The 14,007-nt window shown below is 39.7% G+C and overlaps 1 long non-coding RNA gene across 1 annotated transcript; it reads left to right on the forward strand.

Moving 5' to 3' along the window:
* The first annotated feature begins 1,869 nt into the window (after positions 1–1,869).
* Positions 1,870–7,646, forward strand: LOC129509597 (uncharacterized). The gene is made up of 3 exons (XR_008664377.1): positions 1,870–1,903; positions 1,988–2,094; positions 7,587–7,646. It is a non-coding gene; the product is annotated as an uncharacterized LOC129509597 (long non-coding RNA).
* Positions 7,647–14,007: the final 6,361 nt, after the last annotated feature.

The raw sequence follows: 14,007 nt of genomic DNA on the forward strand, positions 1-14,007 counted from the left end.
GGTCTTCTTACCCAATGTTCCTCCCTTCTCTCTTCCTTAACAGGTGTCAGAACTTCCTTGAGGTCTGAGGCTGTCCCCACCTAGTCTTGCTCCCTCTTCCCTTTATTCTTCATAGGTGTTTTCCCCAGTTAATCTCTTACACTTCTAATTCCCCCTTGGCTTTTGCTTCCTGCAATAACCAAATTGACAGGACAGGCAAACAGTTCTACCCTGGTTTCAGTATTTGGCTCAGTGAGTCCTGTTTTTGGTCACACCTGACTATTCCTCTCTAGTAGTTGAGATACTTGGTTTCTAATCATATGAAAGTTGCCACAAGAGCCATGCAGATTACACATTGCATAACCCCAGGGGCACCATAGCTGAGGACTACCATGTACTGCCAGAAAGGAAGTATAAAGTAATGGTTAGAGAGTAGATTCTGAATTTAGACAAACCTAAGCTCAAACTGCATCTGCTGTTCAGTGGCTTGGTCATTTTGGATAAACTAATTAAACCCATATACCACAGTGATTACGAACTAGACTTTGGGGCCAGATTGCCTGGGTTTGAATCTTAATATTGCTACTCACTACCTGTGTGACCTTGGGGAAATTATTTGACACCTCTGTGGTTCAGTTTCTCATCATAATGGACAATAATAGAAACCTGCAAAGGCTTTTTCAGACAATTTTAAAAAGATAATGTTTAAAAAGAATCTAGAACAATACTGTATACACTCAATAAACATTAGCAATTCTGCTATTACCACTATTATTACTACTAGTCATACTAGTAATTGTATTACTCTGTAAAAGTATTCAGTTGTCAACAAGTATTTAGTAAGATCCTGCTATGTTCCAGGGACTGTGCTAGGTGGTGGATATACAATTGTAGATAAAACCACAGAGTATACCACAAATAGATGTAGTAGACATAGTAAACTGAAAGTAAAATGAGGAACAAATAAAATAACATATATACCTCAGTTCACACTGGGTCGGTCCTACATGTAGGAAGTGCTCACTAAATTCTATTTCATTATTGTTATCAAAACACTTATCTTATGTGGATCTCAGCTTTTTTTTCTTATTAACTGAAGTATTGTTTTACCAGAATATCCTAAACCTAGCCATACATCAGAAATTCCCTGACATCTTTAAAAATGTCAAGGTTTTTTGGTCCTGCCCCATGAGTTTCTGATTCACTGGTATATTATTTTCTATACTTTTGGTCACAAGTGACAGAAACTCAAAACTAGCTTATGCAGGACACAGGAGACTAGGGAGTTCAGAGATAAAATTTGCCTTAGGATCTTAGCAAATACTGTCAGAACTCTTTCTGATGCTCATTATCCTTTATTGCAGATAAATTTCCCCTAGTTGGCAGGAATAGAGGTACCACTTTGCAGAGAATGGGTTCCATTTTTTCAATTAGACAACCAAGGGTGAAGAGACACTTTGGTCTTTCATCCACTAAGTCTAATAACACAGGGAAGGACTCTGATTGGCCCAGATTGAATCATGTATCTATCATGGGACCAATCACCTCTAGACAAGTGTATATTACAGAGTTGGTAGACCTAGGAGAACCGGTGGGAAAAGAGTGGGGGGAAAAGAGTGCTCTGGAGATACTCTGAAGAAAACCATGCCTTGGCAGACAAAAGTGCCAGTTATTTACAATGGTAGGTCAAAGAAATCTGTATTTTTAAAAAAATCTCTTAAGTGATTTTGCCAGGGTTTAGGATGCCCTGAGTTAGATGACACCATGCCCTTTCTGGGTCTGACACCCTTTTTTCTCTTTAAGGTCTAAATTACACAAAATTGAGTTGGGGACAGCAAAAGAGAAAAAAATACCATGAGTGATAATAAGAAAAAGAAACAATGAAGAAAGAAGGGATTAAGCAGATTGCAGCATTATGCAGCAGGTAAGCTGGTAGCAGGACACACTCTTGCTAACTCTGTTCTGCTGATGGTTGGGCTCTCTTGGCTGAGATTCTGTTTCCTTTCAGGTCTGTCAGCAGGGCTCAGGTGGACCTACTCAGAAAGCCTGGTAGGTGCTCCAAAGGGCTAACACATTCACAGTCCTTCTTCAAGAACGTGCAGACACTGGCCAAAGGTGAGATGGAGGTAGAAGTGCTCTTGGAATCATTTCCCTGCCTCCTGGGATGCTCTGTCTCCCTCTGTCTCTTGACTATAGGTGAGTCCAGAGTAGATATGCTGCTCCTAGTGTCTAGGTCTCTGAAAACTCTATTCACAGGAAGTCAAAGTACAGTCATTAAAGCAACGAGGCAGCTTGTGACTGTGGGAACTGTTCCTGCATTGTCAAATCACATGTAGGGGTGAATGGTGTGGATATGAGAAAGGATGTGCTGGTGGGTTTCTGAGGCAGGGTCTTTCTGGATAAGGACAAGTATCTTGGGAAAGCCCACAGGTGTCCAGAGTTCACACAGAGGCTCTGCTAGTCCTTGAATTTCATCAGTTCTTCAAAAGAATTGTACTCTAGAGGAAGAGCTCACTGAAATAGACATCAAAGGAGTCTGATGGACAGACCACTGTTTGTTTGTTTTTTTCAAGATTTTATTTATTTATTTGAGAGAGGGAGAGAGAGATGTGTGCAAGCAGAGAGAAGAGAAGGGGCAGAAAGGGAGAAAGAGAGACAAGCAAACTATACTCTGAGCGTGGAGCCCTATGTGGGGCTCAACCCCAGGGCCCTGAGACCATGACCTGAGCTGAAACAGTTGGACATTCAACCAACTGAGCCACCCAGGCACCCTGACTGCTGCTTTTTATAAGCAAATGAAAGGGCTAAAGACTAGGGCGGGGGGGGGGGGGGGAGCGTCCATTAGAATAAAGCATGTTTTCTTGTTAACAAAGAGTCAACACTCAATGTTTGTTGGGCACCAGCAATGTGCAGTGGGGTTAAACAGATGTCTAAAACCTGTGTTACCTATAGACCTTCTAGTCTAATATGGAAGATAGACATACAAACAAAAACCTCAGCAAGATGTTTAAGGAGGCAGTGTAATGTGGGGTAAAGGTCAGAGCACTGGCTGTGGTATCAGTAGGACCTTGGTTCACATCGTGTAGCTCTGGAATGTTGGCTAAATTAGTTGGCCTCTCAGGTCTTGGCTCCCTCATTGGGAAAATGGGGCTAATAAGGGCCCCTGACTCATGGTGTTGTGAGGAATGAATGAGACAACCCACTAAATTGCTTGACATGTAACAAGGACTCATTAAATAAGATTTATTATCATTGTTTTTTTTATTTTATTTATTTATTCATGAGCAACACAGAGAGAGAAGCAGAGACATAGTCAGAGGGAGAAGCAGGCTCCCTGCAAGGAGCCCGATGCAGAACTCGATCCTGGACCTCAGGATCACACCCTGAGTCAAAGGCAGATGCTCATCCGCTGAGCCACCCAGGCACCCCGATCTATTACCATCATTAAACTGTATGCACAGATCATGGATGATGTGAGGATGTTTAAGCAGGTTCATTAAATCTTTCAATAAACTTATATTTGGACACTTAACTCATTGCCAAGAATTATACTTTGAAAAACAGACAAAATTCCTATTCTTGTGAATTTTGCAGTGAGGGAGGAGAGAGGTGTATAGCAAATAAACCTTCCCCCAAATCTATCACTTCAAACTATGATGAAAGCTACAAGAAGAAAAGAATGGGGTGGTATGAGAGAATGTGGAAGTGGTATTTCATTCATATTTCATTCCCAGGAAAGTCCTCTCTGGGAAAGTGACATTTAAGGTGAAGGTGGAAAGATAATTCTGAGTTAATGAGGTAAGAGAGAGAAAGAATATTCTAGATAGAAACTCCTGCTCTCTTAGCATTCAAGACTCCACAGTCTTCTTGCCTTTCCTGTCTTTCCTACATTTCAGGCTCATTACCTTTTGTTCCTCTCCCCAGTTTGTAGATATTGACGGGCTCTTTAGAACTTACTTTGTTCCTTCTCCACTGCCAATGCTAACCATAACCATCTCTCACGTGAACTAAAGGTTTCTTAATTTGTTCCTCCTTGATCAAATCATAAGTTGGGCCATGTTACTATTTGCACTGAATACTTCAACAGCTTTTCATGGCATTTAGAATCCAAACTTAACCTATCAGAAGTCCATCCATGGTCCAAACCACTGTTATTCTGGAGAAAGACTGATACGGTTACCCTCATGTGGGGTAAACTCAAGGCCAGTTCTGAGAAAAAAGGGTGTTGGGGTGGGAACCATGGGCCCAGAAAGTACCCCTAAAATCTGTCATTGACAGCATGGCAGTCCCTTTTTTTTTAACATTTAAAAATATATGTATATTCCAGCCAGTGCTTCCCAAGGATAGGTCTTTGTGGTATTGAGTGGATTATTATAGCATCTTGGGCTTTCAGTTTAGATCTGGAAATTACTATGGTTTGTTTCACAGTTTCACCTTCCTTGTTGTGAGGTTATTTCTACTACTCTCATTTTTTTTAGATTTATTTATTTATTCACGAGAGACACACATAGAGAGAGGCAGAGACATAGGCAGAGGGAGGAAGCAGGCTCCTCATAGGGAGCCCGATGGCGGGACTCAATCTTGTATCCCAGGATCACACCCTGAGCTGAAGGCAGATGCTCAACTGCTGAGCCACCCAGGCGTCCCCTCTACTCTCATTCTTGATGTGTTAATTTGACTAGTTTCAGAACATCCTCTTTTCTTTTTCTTTTTTTTAATGCTAACTATCTATTCTGCTGACACCTTGTTATATAAGTATCATGAGTGATCTCTAACTGTGGAAGCTGATTTCCTAGGTGTTAGCAGTTTTTATGGTTTCTGATGAGTAGTATCTAATCATAGTTCTTGTTGAGCAGGTATAACTTTAAAATTTCCCCATCTTTGATAATTTACCCTAAAGAGTGGTGGGTCATTGACCTGGCCTGGGAAGCCTAAGATCTGATATACCCAGACACCTATTGGGAAGGGAGGGAATAGGAAAAAGATAGCAAGTATTATTATCTTTTTAAGATACAGACTCATTCTCTTTCTTCCAATTTTTTTCCTTGAAATGTTTTATTAGTTTTTTTTAAATAACAGAAGTAAAAGATGTTCATATATCCTCATGTATATATCCCTTGACCTAGCAATTCAACTCCTAGGTAATTATCCAAGAGCAATGGAAATTATATCAAAATTCTCATGTAGGAATGTTCATAGCAGCTTTATTCAGAATAGCCAAAATCTAGAAATAATGCAAGTGCACAACTGATAGAATATGGACAAACAAGTTGTGTTGTATCATTTGAATGGAACATGATTTAGCAATAGAAAGGAATAAAATATGAATATATAGAACAACCTGGATGAATCTCACAGACATGATAGCAAATGAAAGAGGCCAGACACAAAAAGTTATGACTCCATTTATATAAAATTCTAGAATAGGCAAAATTAATCAAAGGTGAAATAAATGAGAAACTATTGTTGCCTGAGGTGGAAGGAAGGGTGGGAACAAGGGAATTAAAAATAAAAGTTATAAACACCTTTTTCAACAAGTGAAACAATCCAAAAATGCATAAGGAAAAGTTTTATCCTTTCCCATTTATTTTCACCCCAGTATGGCAATCCTGTTAAAAACTTGATAGGTACTTTTTCACACTTTCTCCATGTTTATAAATATAAATAAAAATTTGTGTGTACATATGCAGGCTTTGCTTTAGGATCGTGCTATACACAGTGCTTGCTTTTTAAAATACCTGTTTGAGGGGTGCCTTGGTGGCTCCGTAGGTGGGGCATACACTCCTGATTTGGCTCAGGTCATGATCTCAGGGTCATGGGATTGAGCCCCGCATCGGGCTCTGCACTTGATGGAGAGTCTGCTTGAGATTCTCTCTCTCTGCCCCTCTCCTGGCTTTCTCCCTCTCTCAACTAAGTAAATCTTTAAAAAATAAAATATAATATAATACCTATTTGATAATGCATCATGGATATCCCTCCAGCTGAATAAATATAGATATGACTCATTCTTTTAAATACTGGTGTAATTCCTCAATATGAATAGACTGTAATTTATCGAACCATTTGCCTAGCGATGGCTAGTTAGGTTGTTTCTATTTTTGGTTTTTGCCACTATAAACAATGTTACAATAAAATATATCTCTGTACATCTATCTTTGCATATGGTGTTTAGATCTCAAAAGTAGGAACAGGGAAGGATAAGTGTTTTTTATTTAATTGGATATTGGCAGATTATATACCAAAGAGATTACAGCAGTTCTCACCCTCACTAAGCAACATATTGAAAAGCCCATTTTGTCATGTCTTCACTAGCACTAGATGCTATTGCTCTTTTGAATTTTTGCCAATTGTATTGATAAAAATATGTTGCCTTAATTTCAAAGTAGTTCTAACCAAGGTAAACCTATGCTTTCCTACCTTGTATAAAAGTCTCTTTTCACATCGCTCCCATTTTTCAGTCCTGTTCTTGGTCAGTATGGATCACATCCCTCCAAATGGTACTATCAAATACATTGGATGATAGAAGGCAGGCCTGGCCAAAAGGGAGCTATTCCCATTGTTTGTTTGTTTTTCGACTTAAAATATTCAGCCTAATGGGAAGAATTCCTTATTCTGTCATTCTTTCTCAGAGCAGCCTGCTTATTTTCATCCTGGTACCAACCAGAATCTGTGATTGTCTATTTATTCACTCGTATTAGGCAGGGTCACAGAACTTAGAACAGAAAACAACTCAACGCAAAAGTGTCTATTTGAAGAGAATGAAGCAAACAAACTATTTATGGATGCAAGGTCAGGGTTAAGGCTATTAATAAGGACATCAAAGCACTTAGAAGTAGCACTGGTGAGGAGTCATTACTATCAGTTTCAATTATTTATTGCTGTGTAACAAACCACCCCACAACTTAGTGTCTTAAAAGAACAACCACCATTTACTTGCTCACAATTCTTCAATTTGAGCAGGGCTTGGTGGAAATGGCATATGCCCACTCTGCACTTGGTGGGGTTCTCTGGAGCAACTCAGCTGGTGCTGGATGAGGATCCAGGGTGGGTTCATTTATAGACCTGGTGCCTCTTCTGGAGTGGCTGGAATGGCAAGAGGAGAGTTGGGTTTGTCTTTCTTTCCATGTGGCCTCTCATTTAATAAGTTAGGGTGAACTGTTAATAGGTGGCTAGATCCCAAAAAAAGTCAAAGTGGAAACTTCCAGGCCTTTTAAAAAGTTGTCACAGAACTGACCAAGCATCCCATTTACCACATTCTATTGGTCAAAGCAAGTCATAAGGCAAATCCAGCTTCAAGGGGAGGTGAAATAAATATTACCTTTTTTTTTTCTTTTTAAAGATTTTACTTATTTATTCATGAGAGACACAGAGAGAAAGAGAGATGCAGAGACATGGGCAGAGGGAGAAGCAGGCTCAATGCAGGGAGCCCAATGTGGGACTTGATCTCAGCATTCTGGGATCATGCCCTGAACTGAAGGCAGATGCCTAGCCTCTGAGCCACACAGGTGTCCCTAGATATAACCTTTTAAGGGAGGAGCATCAGTTGCATATAGAGTTGAGATGAATCATTAGTAACCATCTTTTTTTTTTAATTATTTATTTGACAGAACAAGAGAGTGCATGCACACGTACATGCTTGAGCAGGGGGAAGGAGTAGAAGAGAGAAGGAGAGAGAGACTCCCAAGCCGACTTCCTGCTGAGTACAGAGTCTGACACAGTGCCTGGTCTCACCACCCTGAGATCATGACCCGAGCCAAAATCAAGAGTTGGATGCTTAACTGACTAAGCCACCAGGCATCCCAGTGGCCATCTTTGCAGATAATCTACTACATATGCTTCAGTACAAAACGACAAAAAGAGAAGTAGAGTTTCCGGTGAGATCTGGTACTGTGGAGGAAGGTCTGTCCTACAGGAGATGTAATAATTGAAATCTTTTTTTTTTATTCATGATAGTCACAGAGAGAGAGAGAGAGAGAGAGAGAGAGAGAGAGAGAGAGAGGCAGAGACACAGGCAGAGGGAGAAGCAGGCTCCATGCACCGGGAGCCCGACGTGGGATTCCATCCCGGGTCTCCAGGATCGCGCCCTGGGCCAAAGGCAGGCGCCACACCGCTGTGCCACCCAGGGATCCCCAATAATTGAAATCTATTACCAGACTGTGGGGCTGTGGCAGGGGAAGACAGGCAGAAGTACCCTGATCTCTTTCTTCCTGCTTCCTGATTTCCTGCCAGTAGAAGGCAGCCTGATGGATATAATTCAGAGGTTAACCCCACCTCTCCAGAAAGCAAAGCAATTCAGAAAAGGCCATTGAATGGATTGAAAATAGACTGGGCCATTGAAGAACAAGCTTTTATTATTATTATTATTATTATTATTATTATTATTATTATTATTATTTGTTTCTTAGAATTTAAGTTTCATCAGGGAGGAGAGCATCCATCCTGATCACAGCTGATTCCCTGGAGCTAACAAGTGTCTGGTACTTCCAAGGTACTCAATAAAATGTTTTGAATTGACTTGCATTTAGTTATCTGAGGAGGAGTCATAAATTTGACCTTCCTTCTTTCTGATACTGCAAAAGAGACACCTGAAAGATGCCAGTTGGGGGGGGGGCAGTTAAATGACAAATATGACCAGCTTGATCCTAAGGCCACAGTTTCACTCTGGGGCTAGTCATGGTATAAAATGTGAATTCCATTTCCCTAGAGTCTGACATAGAGTGCTAGTAGAATATGATTTGGTCTCCCTAGTCATTGAGCATTGTGCTTTTCTTCTTTGGGTCTGATGATGGACTTAGGTGCCCTGAATTAAGTGATTTGTTTGTTTTCTATTTAATGTAGTACTACGAGAAGCCAGAAGTTATGCTTTTTTTAAAAATTGACATATAATTCACATACTATGTATCCACTCTTTTCAAGTGTGAATTCAAATTCAGTTATTTTTTTCGGTGATTTTTTTATATATATACAAAGTATGCAATCATCCCACTTATCTAATTTCAGAATATTATCATCATCCCTTACCCCAAACCTGTATTCATTAGCACTCACTTATCTTCCCTTTCTCCTTCCAGCCTCTGGCAACCTCTAATGTACTCTCTGTCTTCATGGATTTGCCTATGGTGGACATTACTATAAATGGAATCATACAATATGCGATCTTTTGTGTCTGACTTCTTATGCTAAGCATAATGTTTTCATCCATTTATAGCATATATCAGTACTTCATTTCTCTCTCTCTCTTTTTCTTAGATTTATTTATTTATTTTAGAAAGAGTATGGGAGAGAGCACAAGAGCATCTGCACACACAGGAGAGGGGCAGAGGGAGAGGAAGAAAATCTCAAGCAGACTCCCTGCTGAGTGTGGAGCCGGCTGTAGGGCTCAGTCTCATGATCCAGAGATCATAGCCTGAGCCAAAATCAAGAATTAGATGCTTAACCAACTGACCCACCAGGTGCCCTCACTTCTCTTTTATGGCTGAATATTATGCCATACTATGGATATACCATATTTTGTCTATCCAGGCATCAATTTTTGCATAGTCTTTCTAAAGTTTTAATTACTTTGAGTAATGTTGCTGTGAACATTGTGGACAAACTTTTGTGTGGACATGTGTTTTTAATTATTTCAAGTGTATACCTAGGAGTGGAATTATGGAGTCATATGGTAATTCTATGTTTAACTTTAGAGGAACTGCCAGAGTGTTATCCAAGGAAGTTGCACCATTTTACATTCCTACCATCAATGTATGAGGATTCAAATTTCTTTACATCCTTGTTAGCACTCGATTATAGCCATTCCAGTTAAGTGTGTAGTGGTATCTCATTATGATTTTGATTTGTGTTTCCCTGATGGCTAATGATGTAAAACATCTTTTTATGTGTTTATATGCCATTTGTATATCTTCTTTGGAGAATTGTGTATTAAAGTCATTTGTCCATATTTTAATTGATTTGTCTTTTTATTGTCAATTTTGAGAGTTCTTTATATATTCTCAATATAAGTCCCTTATCAGATAAGTGATTTGCAAGTACTTTCTCCTATCTATAGGTTATCTTTTCATTTTTTAATAGTGTCCTTTGAAGCACAGGAAATTTTTAATTTGATGAAGCCCAATTTATCAATTTTTTTCTTCAGTAACTTGTGGTTTTGGTATTATATCTAAGTTAATAATGATAACTAGAATAATTGCTGCTTCCTGGCTTACATGAAGAACTTTTGTCTTTTTCCATTTGAGCACTTTTGTTCCAGAGATCATTCAAGGATCTCAAACTTGTATTCTTGATTAACACAACACTGAATACATCAAGGGGAGGTGGCAGAGAGAGGGTGATGGTGTAAGTCCCAGTTCAAGAGTTCAAGTCCAAAGGTCTGAAATCCAGGAGTGCTGATGTCACGGGCAGGATAAAACAGATATCGCAGCTCACAGGGAGAGTAAATTTGCTCTTCCTCCACCTTTTTATTCTATTTGGGTCCACAATGGATTGAATGATCTCACCCACATTGAGGAAGGCCATCTGCTGTACTTATTTCACCAATCAAATGCTAATCTCTCTTAAAAAACACCTTCACAAATACACCCAGAAATAGTGTTTTACCAGCTATCTGAGCATCCCTCAGCCCAGCTTAAATAGCTGGTAAAACACTGGTTGACAGTAAAATTAACTATCACAGGAATTAAATGAGTTTAAAAAGATGCCTATAAAACTGTACATTAAGGGGAATAACTATGAAATGTTGTACAGATAAAAAGAAGGCAAACATCAGTGCTTTGGCAAGAGTTGGACTAGGTTGTCAGAAAACAAGCTTTGCTCTGTGATTAGCTGGGTGACCTTGCCCAATCACTTAAACTCACAAGTCTCAATTTCCTGGTTTGAATGTAGGTAATCTTGCCAAATCTAACGACCTTTCTGTGTTATTATGAGATTGAAATCATGTAGTAGGTATAAAAGTGCTTTGGAGAACTTAACTTGTTATTCTGGGCATAGGGAATAATTCATAGAGACTTGCTTTCATTCTAAAAACTTACTTTGAATTGTTTATCATCACCAAATTATCCCTTTGCTTGGGGCCAGTCCCAAGTAATGTTTACTGTAATGAAACATTAACATGAGATTCCTCACTTCTTAGCTGGGTGAGGGCCAGGTCCTGGTACTTGACTCAAAGAAAGTAGTTATACAGTGTTTAATAACTGCCAGGCCCTCAGGGAACTCTGTGAATGCTTTGGTGCTAGGGTAAAATGTGACAAAAGACTATCAACCACAGTCTTTTATTGATCACTTGGAATGTAAAGGAAGTGTTAAAAAATAAAAATAAAAAAAAGACAACCTTACTGACATTGCAGTCGAGCTGGAAGACCTAAGCCTTTGTACCCTCACCCACTTAGCTCCTATCTGCCAGGCGCTTATGCAGAGGAAGATGGTCTGCCCAGGGGAACCCAATTTGAAGGGAGGGGGACAGTGAAACAAATCGTAGTAATCTAAAACACTGACTTCACTGTAGAGAAAGACACATTTACTAATCATGAAGTATTCAGGGATGATATTGTATATCCTTATGGATTGGTTTAGGCTTAACTGCTTTGGACAGTTAATATTAATCTTTGGAAGATACACGTAGATACAACAGTTATTGACAGGCTAAGATAGAATAAGATCTTTAGCTGTCAGCTATTGTGTCAGACACCAAAGAGGACAAGACACCTGGAGTACCAACAACTCCCTCCACTACTACCCCTGCCCCCAACAAATCTCTGATTGTTATTCTAGACTAAGTAATTCAGACTTAGAGATATTTCACCTCTGGTGAACACATAACCTGGCTGGGGAAAAGAGATGGCCCTGGGACAACAGCAGCCCTTGTGAAGAACGGTGAAATTTTCCAGACAGAGGCTGAGAGGAAAGGGATGCTCCCATTTGAGAATATGAGGATCCAGAGACAAGGTTAGGATCTGGGGGTCTTCCAAAAAGTAATCTCTCTTTATGAAGGGTTTAGCCTTTTAGGTGCTTTTTTCTTTAATCACAAAAAGTCATTTTTAGTATCAATAGTTTATACAATTTCCCTCATACTCTCTAGTTTCCCATTGCTTCTTTTAACCCTTCAGTAAAATTTGACACATAGCTACTTATCAGCTGTGCCTCAATTTTCTTTTTTTTTTTAATTTATTTTTTATTGGTGTTCAATTTGCTAACATATAGAATAACACCCAGTGCTCATCCCATCAAGTGCCCCCCTCAGTACCCGTCACCCAGTCACCCCCACCCCCCGCCCACCTCCCTTTCTACCATCCTTGTTCATTTCCCAGAGTTAGGAGTCTCTCATGTTCTGTCTCCCTTTCTGATATTTCCCACTCATTTTTTCTCCTTTCCCCTTTATTCCCTTTCACTATTTTTATATTCCCCAAATGAATGAGAACATATAATGTTTTTCTTCTCCGATTAACTTATTTCACTCAGCACAATACCCTCCAGTTCCATCCACATCGAAACAAATGGTGGGTATTTGTCATTTCTAATGGCTGAGTAATATTCCATTGTATACATAGACCACATCTTTCTTATCCATTCATCTTTCGATGGACAACAAGGCTCCTTCCACAGTTTGGCTATTGTGGACATTGCTGCTATAAACATCGGGGTACAGGTGTCCCAGCGTTTCACTGCATTTGTATCTTTGGGATAAATCCCCAGCAGTGCAATTGCTGGGTCGTAGGGTAGCTCTATTTTTAACTCTTTGAGGAACCTCCACACAGTTTTCCAGAGTGGCTGCACCAGTTCACATTCCCACCAACAGTGCAAGAGGGTTCCCCTTTATCTACATCCTCTCCAACATTTGTTGTTTCCTGTCTTGTTAATTTTCCCCATTCTCACTGGTGTGAGGTGGGATCTCATTGTGGTTTTGATTTGTATTTCCCTGATGGCAAGTGATGCGGAGCATTTTCTCATGTGCTTGTTGTGTGCCTCAATTTTCTTATTGTAAGATGGAGATAATACCCACCACATAGGTGAGGATTAAATGAATTAGTGCATGTTAATTAATGTGCAATTACTTTGAGTTAGACTAGGACACCTGGCAGTGCCTAGCACATAAAAGTGCTTAGTGGATGCTGTTTTGGGGACCATTATTATGACACACCTCCACCTCCTCCTCCTCTTCTCAAGGCTTTTCAACATCAAGAGAGGCCAGGGCCCCTTTCATTTTTTGTGGCTACTAGTATATTAAAAAATAAGGAAATTACAAAATATGATTGCAAAATATTGTGGTATGCTTTAAACGTTTACATGTAACAAAGTGCTTTGCAACACACACAAAAGTACAAGCAGTAAAACTGTGCCCTCATGGGGTAATTACACAGTATAGAAATTGCATACTCTGGACACTATAGCTTAGAAATTAAGATGTAAGCCTAAAGCTTACAAGATGAATGTGAATATTTTCTAGTCCTGCCAGCCTATCTTCCTATCTTTATGCATAACCTCACTTGGAAATAAATTTAAAGGTAAATTTAGTCCCTTCATGAATGGCAGACCAGACCAAAAGGCTCTTTTGCATCTTTCCATCCCCAATCCTGTAGGTTCTAGGTAGATTCACAAAGAGAAGTAAGGGGCACTTTCCCCAGACCTCCTCCCACCACCTTTGTGGAGAGAAGAGTGGCCAGGGAACAAGCAGCTTAAAGGAGCAGTATCAAGAGGGTGATTCTAAAAGGGACAATCATTATTCTCCACCTCACCTCTTTTGCTAATATTCAGAGTAAAAATCTGGGAGGAGAGAGAAGCTGACATTTCAGTAGCTTGAGTAGTGCCTGGTTGTATACCATCTCAGGTAAGGCAGGGTTCAGCTTCATGAGCTGAACCTTTTTTTTTTTTTTTTTTTTTAGTTTTTATTTAAATTCTAGTTAGTTAGCATACAGTGTAATATTAGTTTCAGGTGTGTAATATAGTGATTCAGCACTTCCGTACATCACCTGGTGCTCATCACAAGTGCATTCCTTAATCCCCATCACCTAGTTTACCCATACCCCCCCCCTTTTA

This window comes from Nyctereutes procyonoides, unplaced genomic scaffold (assembly GCF_905146905.1).
Source record: "Nyctereutes procyonoides isolate TBG_1078 unplaced genomic scaffold, NYPRO_anot_genome, whole genome shotgun sequence".
Lineage (NCBI taxonomy): Eukaryota > Metazoa > Chordata > Mammalia > Carnivora > Canidae > Nyctereutes > Nyctereutes procyonoides.